This window comes from Arachis hypogaea, chromosome 18, assembly GCF_003086295.3.
Source record: "Arachis hypogaea cultivar Tifrunner chromosome 18, arahy.Tifrunner.gnm2.J5K5, whole genome shotgun sequence".
Classification (NCBI taxonomy): Eukaryota; Viridiplantae; Streptophyta; class Magnoliopsida; order Fabales; family Fabaceae; genus Arachis; species Arachis hypogaea.
In genome coordinates this window covers 84,097,082-84,105,371 of record NC_092053.1, presented here as the reverse complement: position 1 = coordinate 84,105,371, position 8,290 = coordinate 84,097,082, and the positions used below count along the sequence as shown (strand labels likewise).

The 8,290-nt window shown below is 38.7% G+C and overlaps 1 non-coding gene across 1 annotated transcript; it reads left to right on the top strand.

The window, feature by feature from the left end:
- Positions 1-3,214: 3,214 nt before the first annotated feature.
- On the top strand, positions 3,215-3,322 carry LOC112774039 (small nucleolar RNA R71). The gene has a single exon (XR_003188552.1). It is a non-coding gene; the product is annotated as a small nucleolar RNA R71 (small nucleolar RNA).
- Positions 3,323-8,290: the final 4,968 nt, after the last annotated feature.

Here is an 8,290-nt window from a genome sequence, read left to right as displayed (position 1 = left end):
TGCCTTTGGAGTCAATCTTCCATTGAGCTCCTTCCACACATATGTCCATGAGGACTTGGTCCAACCTTTGATTAAAGTTGACCCTTCTAGTGTAGGGGCGTGCATCTCCTTGCATCATAGGCAAGTTAAACGCCAACCTCACATTTTCTGGACTAAAATCTAAGTATTTCCCCCGAACCATTGTAATATAATTCTTTGGGTTTGGGTTCTTACTTTGATCATGGTTCCTAGTGATCCATGCATTGGCATAGAACTCTTGAACCATTAGGATGCCGACTTGTTGGATGGGGTTTGTTGGAACTTCCCAACCTCTTCTTTGGATTTCATGTCGGATCTCCGGATACTCATTCTTCTTGAGCTTGAAAGGGACCTCGGGGATCACCTTCTTCTTGACCACAACATCATAGAAGTGGTCTTGATGAGCTTTGGAGATGAATCTTTCCATCTCCCATGACTCGGAGGTGGAAGCTTTTGTCTTCCCTTTCCCTTTTCTAGAGGATTCTCCGGTCTTGGGTGCCATCAATGGTAATGGAAAAACAAAAGCTTATATTTTTACCACACCAAACTTAGAATATTGCTCGCCCTCGAGCAAGAGAAGAAAGAATATATGAAGAAGAAGAAGAAAATATGGAGGAGAGGGGGGATAAGGTGTATTCGGCCAAGAAGGGGAAGAGAGGGTTGTGTTGTGTGAAAATGAAGAAGAATGGAGGGCTTTATATAGGGAAGGGAGGGGGGTAAGGTTCGGCCATAAGGGTGGGTTTTGGGTGGGAAATTGATTTTGAATTTTGAAGGTAGGTGGGGTTTATGAAGTAGGTTTATGGGAAAGAGTGGATGGATGTGAGTGGTGAAGTGGTTATAGGGAAGAGAGATTGAGGTGATTGGTGAAGAGTTTTGGGGAAGAGTGTTTATGGGATTGTGTGAAAGAGGGGTGAGAAGAAGTGAGTGGAGGTAGGTGGGGATCCTGTGGGGTCCACAGATCTTGAGGTGATCCTGTGGGGTCCACAGATCCTGAGGTGTTCAAGGATTTATAACCTTGCACCAAATTAGGCATGCAAAATGCCCTTGCACTCAACTCTGGGCGTTCAGCGCCAGATTGGTGCTTGTTCTGGGCGTTGAACGCCCATTTGTTGCCCATTTCTAGCGTTGAACGCCAGAACCATGCTTGTTCTGGGCGTTCAGTGCCAGCTCTTCTCCAGGGTGCAATTCTGGCATTCAAACGCCCAGATGCTGCCCATTTTGGGCGTTCAGTGCCAGAACCATGCTCTATTCTGGCGTTGAACGCCAGCCAGATGCTTCTTACTGGCGTTTAAACGCCAGTAAGATCTTCCACCTGGTGTGATTTTTCTTCTGCTGTTTTTTATTCTGTTTTCAATTTTTATATTTATTTTGTGACTCCACATGATCATGAACCTAATAAAACATGAAAGAACAAGAAAAATAAAATTAGATAAATAAAAATTGGGTTGCCTCCCAACAAGCGCTTCTTTAATGTCAATAGCTTGACAGTGGGCTCTCATGGAGCCTCACAGATGTTCAGAGCATTGTTGAGACTTCCCAACACAAAACTTAGAGTTTGGATATGGGAGTTCAACACCAAACTTAAAGTTTGGTTGTGGCCTCCCAACACCAAACTTAGAGTTTGACTGTGGGGGCTCTGGTTGACTCTGTTTTGAGAGAAGCTTACTGTGCCTCTTTTCCATGTTTACAGAAGGGTAACCTTGAGTTGTAAACACAAGGGAGTCCTCATTCAATTGAAGGACTAATTCACCTCTGTCAACATCAATCACAGCTCTTGCTGTGGCTAGGAAAGGTCTTCCAAGGATGATGGATTCATCCTCATCCTTCCCAGTATCAAGGATTATGAAATCAGCAGGGATGTAAAGGCCTTCAACCTTTACTAACACGTCCTCTACTTGTCCATAAGCCTGTTTTCTTGAATTGTCTGCCATCTCTAATGAGATTTTAGTAGCTTGTACCCCAAAGATTCCCAGTTTCTCTATTACAGAGAGGGGCATGAGGTTTATCCCTGAACCAAGGTCACATAGAGCCTTTTTAAAGATCATGTTGCCTAGGATACAAGGTATTACGAACTTTCCAGGATCCTGTTTCTTCTGAGGCAATGTCAGTTGATCCAGATCACTTAGTTCATTGGTGAACAAGGGAGGTTCATCTTCCCAAGTCTCAATACCAAATAATTTGGCATTCAGCTTCATGATTGCACCAAGGTACTTGGTAACTTGCTCTTCAGTAACATCCTCATTCTCTTCAGAAGATGAATACTCGTCAAAGCTCATGAAGGGCATAAGGAGGTTCAATGGAATCTCTATGATCTCTAGATGAGTCTCAGATTCCTTTGGTTCCTCAAAGGGAAACTCCTTATTGATCACTGGACATCCCAGGAGGTCTTCCTCACTGGGATTTACGTCCTCCCCTTCCTCTCCAGGTTCGGCCATGTTGACTATATCAATGGCCTTGCACTCTCCTTTTGGATTTTCTTCTGTATTGCTTGGGAGAGTACTAGGAGGGATTTTAGTGATCCTTTTACTCAGCTGGCCCACTTGTGCCTCCAAATTTCTAATGGAGGACCTTATTTCATTCATGAAACTTATAGTGGCCTTAGATAGATCAGAGACTAAGTTTGCTAAATTAGAAGTATTTTGTTCAGAGTTCTCTGTCTGTTGCTGAGTGGATGATGGAAAAGGTTTACTATTGTTAAACCTATTTCTTCCACCATTATTAAAGCCTTGTTGAGGCTTTGTTGATCCTTCCATGAGAGATTTGGGTGATTTCTCCATGAGGGGTTATAGGTGTTTCCATAAGGTTTACCCATGTAATTCACCTCTGCTATTGCAGGGTTTTTAGGATCATAAGCTTCTTCTTCAGAAGATGCCTCTTGAGTACTGTTGGATGCAGCTTGCATTCCATTCAGACTCTGAGAAATCATATTGACTTGCTGAGTCAACATTTTATTCTGAGCCAATATGGCATTCAGAGTATCAATTTCAAGAACTCCCTTCTTCATAGGCGTCCCATTACTCACAGGATTCCTCTTAGAAGTGTACATGAACTGGTTATTAGCAACCATGTCAATGAGTTCTTGAGCTTCTGCAGGCGTTTTCTTTAAGTGAATGGATCCACCTGCAGAGGTATCCAATGATATTTTAGTTAATTCAGACAGACCATCATAGAATATGTCCAGGATGGTCCATTCTGAAAGCATGTCAGAAGGAGACTTTTTGGTCAGTTCTTTGTATCTCTCCCAAGCTTCATAGAGGGATTCACCTTCTTTCTGTCTGAAGGTCTGAACATCCACTCTAAGCTTACTCAGCTTTTGAGGAGGAAAGAACTTGGCTAAGAAAGCCTTGACCAGCTTATCCCAAGAGTTCAGGCTATCCTTAGGTTGAGAGTCCAACCATATTCTAGCTCTGTTTCTCACAGCAAAAGGTAAAAGCATGAGCCTGTAGACTTCAGGATCTACTCTATTAGTCTTAACAGTATCACATATCTGCAAGAATTCAGTTAAAAACCGAAAAGGATCTTCAGATAGAAGTCCATGAAACTTGCAGTTCTGCTGCATTAGAAAAACTAATTGAGGTTTCAGCTCAAAATTGTTTGCTCCAATGGCAGGAATGGAGATGCTTCTTCCATGTAAATTGGAATTAGGTGCAGTAAAGTCACCAAGCATCCTCCTTGCATTATTATTATTTTCGGCTGCCATCTCCTCTTCTTGTTCGAAAATTTCTGAAAGGTGCTTGCTGGATTGTTGTAATTTAGCTTCTCTTAGTTTCCTCTTCAGAGTCCTTTCAGGTTTTGGATCTGCTTCAACAAGAATGTTCTTGTCCTTGCTCCTGCTCATATGAAAAAGAGGGACAGAAAAATAATAATAGGGATCCTTTTTACCACAGGTATAGAGGTTCCCCTGTGTGAGTAGAAGAAGAAAAGAATGTAATGTAAAGAAAGAAACACAAGGGTAAGGAGAGCAGAGATGTGGGATGAAGAGAGGTGTTAGTAGATGAATAAATAAATAGAAGGAGATGAGAGAGAAGGAGAATTTTCGAAAATTATTTTTGAAATAGAGTTAGTGATTTTCGAAAATAGTTTTTGAAATAGGTTAGTAATTTTTCAAAAATTAAAATCAAAAATTAAAATAATTAGTTAATTAAAAAGAAATTTTGAAAAAGAGGGAAGATATTTTCGAAAATTAGAGAGAGAGAGTTAGTTAGGTAGTTTTGAAAAAGATAAGAAACAAACAAAAAGTTGGTTAGTTAGTTGAAACAAATTTGAAAATCAATTTTGAAAAGATAAGAAGATAAGAAGTTAGAAAGGATATTTTAAAATGAAATTTTGAAAAAGATAAGATAAAGAGATATTTTTGAAAAGATATGATTGAAATTAGTTTTGAAAAAGATTTGATTTTTAAAATCACAATTAATGACTTGATTCACAAGAAATCACAAGATATGATTCTAGAACTCAAAGTTTGAATCTTTCTTAACAAGCAAGTAACAAACTTGAAATTTTTGAATCAAAACATTAATTGATGATGTTATTTTCGAAAATTAGGAGATAAAGATAAGAAAAAGATATTTGAAAAATATTTTTAAAATTTTCGAAAATAAATAAGAAAAATGAAAAAGATTTGATTTTTGAAAAAGATTTTGAAAAAGATAAGATTTTTAAATTGAAAATTTGATTTGACTCATAAAAACAACTAGATTTTAAAAAGTTTTGAAAAAGTCAACTCAAATTTTCAAAATTTATGAGTGAAAAAGGGAAAGATATTTTTTTTTGATTTTTGAATTTTTAATGATGAGAGGGAAAAACATGAAAAAGACTCAATGCATGAAAATTTTGGATCAAAACAATGAATGCATGCAAGAATGCTATGAATGTCAAGATGAACACCAAGAACACTTTGAATGTCAAGATGAACATCAAGAACTTATTTTTGAAAAATTTTTAATGCAAAGAAAACATGCAAGACACCAAACGTAAAAATTTTTCATGTATAGACACTATGAATGCAAGAATGCATATGAAAAACAAGAAAAGACACAAAACATAAAAACATCAAGATCAAACAAGAAGACTTACCAAGAACAACTTGAAGATCATGAAGAACACTATGAATGCATGAATGTTTCGAAAAATGCAAGATGAATATGCAATTGACACCAAACTTTCAACTTGACTCAAGACTCAAACAAGAAACATGAAATATTTTTTATTTTTATGATTTTTTTTATTTTTTTTGGATTTTTGTATATTTTTTTCGAAAAAACATATAGGAAAAAAAAAATAAGGATTTCAAAATTTTTTTAATATGAATTCCAGGAATCTTGTATTCTTAGTCTAAAGCTCCAATCCGAGGGTTAGGCATGGCTTAATAGCCAGCCAAGCTTTAGTATGTAACTCAGACATGCCACAGCTGACGTTCCAATTAACTTGCCTCTATGCTGATGGTTGGAAGCCCCTATCCAAAGGAATTAAACATGGCTTTACAGCCATCCAGGCTCCAACATTTTTCATGAAACTCTAGAATTCATTCTTAAAAATTCTGAAATAATTTTCGAAAACAGATGAGAGATTTTTGAAAGATTTTTGAAAAATTTTTTTGAAAGCTTTTTGAAAATAAGAAGAAAATTACCCAACCTAAGCAACAAGATGAACCGTCAGTTGTCCAAACTCGAACAATCCCTGGCAACAGCGCCAAAAACATGGTGCACGAAATTGTGATCTCAGGCAATGGCGCCAGAAACTCTGTACGCACGTCTTAATAAATCATTTTTCATTCACAACTTCGATACAACTAACCAGCAAGTGCACTGGGTCGTCCAAGTAATAAACCTTACGTGAGTAAGGGTCGATCCCACGAAGATTGTGGGCTTGAAGCAAGCTATGGTCACCTTGTAAATCTCAGTCAGGCGGATATCAAATAGTTATGGAGTTTTCGAATATTAATAATAAATAGAAAATAAGGATAGAAATACTTATGTAATTCATTGGTTAGAATTCCAGATAAGCGTATAGAGATGCCTTCGTTCCTCTGAACCTCTGCTTTCCTGCTGTATTTATCCAATCAATCTTACTCCTTTCCATGGCTGGCTTTATGTAAGGACATCACCATTGTCAATGGCTACTTTTTATCCTCTCTGGAAAATGGTCCGATGCGCTGTCAGTGCATGGCTAATCGTCTGGAGGCATCACCCTTGTCAATGGCTGCATCCCATCCTCTTGTGAAAATGGTCCAAATGCTCTGTCACAGCATGGCTAATCATCTGAGGTTCTCGATCATACTGGAATAGGATCCACCCTCCTTTTGCGTCTGTCACTACGCCCAGCACTCGCGAGTTTGAAGTTCCTCACAGTCATTCAATCCCAAAGTCCTACTCGGAATACCACAGACAAGGTTTAGACTTTCCAGACTCTCGTGAATGCCGCCATCAATCTAGCTTATACCACGAAGATTCTGATTAAGAGATCCAAGAGATACTCATTCAATCTAAGGTGGAACGGAAGTGGTTGTCAGGCACGCATTCGTGGGGGAATGATGATGATTGTCACGTTCATCACATTCAGGTTGAAGTGCGAATGAATATCTTAGAAGCGGAATAAGTTGAATTGAATAGAAAAACAGTAGTACTTTGCATTAATCTTTGAGGAACAGCAGAGCTCCACACCTTAATCTATGGAGTGCAGAAACTCTACCGTATGAAAATACATAAGTGATAATGGTTCAGGCATGGCCGAATGGCCAGCCCCCATGAAAGTCTAAGATAGCATAAAACTGATCAAAGATGTCTAATACAATAGTAAAAAGTCCTATTTATACTAAACTAGTTACTAGGGTTTACAGAAGTAAGTAATTGATGCATAAATCTACTTCCGGGGCCCACTTGGTGTGTGCTTGGGCTGGGCTTGAATGTTACACGTGTAGATGTCAATCTTGGAGTTGAACGCCAGTTTGTAACATATTTCTGGCGTTCAACTCTGGCTTGTGACGTGTTTCTGGCGTTTAACTCCAGATAGCAGCGTAGAACTGGCGTTCAACGCCCTTTCACGTCATCTAAACTCGGCCAAAGTATGGACTATTATATATTGCTGGAAAGCACTGGATGTCTACTCTCCAACGCAATTAGAAGCGCGCCATTTTGAGTTCTGTAGCTCCAGAAAATCCACTTTGAGTGCAGGGATGTCAGAATCCAACAGCATCAGCAGTCCTTCTTCAACCTCTGAATCTGATTTTTGCTCAAGTCCCTCAATTTTAGCCAGAAAATACCTGAAATCACAGAAAAATACACAAACTCATAGTAAAGTCCAGAAATGTGGATTTAACATAAAAACTAATGAAAACATCCCTAAAAGTAACTAGATTCTACTAAAAACATACTAAAAACAATGCCAAAAAGCGTATAAATTATCCACTCATCAGAGTACTTCATCACTTGGTAACTTGCGTTAACTAACCCGGGATTATCAACTGAAAATCCACTATCAAGAGCAACCTTGCTACAGAACAGTTAGTAACCCAGAGAGGTGCTGGACACCAAGACCTTAAGGGAAGAAAATAACAAACCATGTGCCTGTGGTGTGCATGTATGGGGGAGAGAGACTTGAGGGAGTAAGTCCTTAGGGGTGCTTCAACACCTAGCACCTTGAACCAACTGGTTCAGGAGTGTTGGCTGAAAGCTTATTTTAAAGAGTCGCCCCCTCACAGAGCACTTAGCCTAAGGATGCAATAGACCTTGGAAGGACAAAGGGATCAATAAATAAAAGTCTCAAAGGGTGCAATCAAGTGAGTATTCCAAGGCATGATAAAGGTCTGAAAGCCAGTAAAGGAATGAACCTAAGTTGCTATGCATGAAAACCCATAAAACCAAGAACATGACTTCCACAATAATGATTCATTCCTCTTATCATTTCATTCATCATTCTTTTGTTCCAGTACTTGCTTAGGGACAAGCAAGCTTTAAGTTTGGTGTTGTGATGCCAGGGCATTTTGGCCAGTTTCACTGACCTTTTCTTTACTGTTTTAGGGTAGTTCCATGCATTTTCTTAGGAAATAAGCAAGTTTTGGGTAGAATTTTACTTACATCTTGATTCAAGCAAACATTGTGCACTTTACATGATTTCATGATAATTATGCATGAATTAAATGACAAATTGGATGATGCATGTCTCATGACTTGGATTAGAACTTTGATGCACTCTATTGCTTGATTTCAGGACAAAGGAAGCAAGGAAGAACCACGTTAACAGCCACGTTAGTCTAACTAACGTGACCACTAAC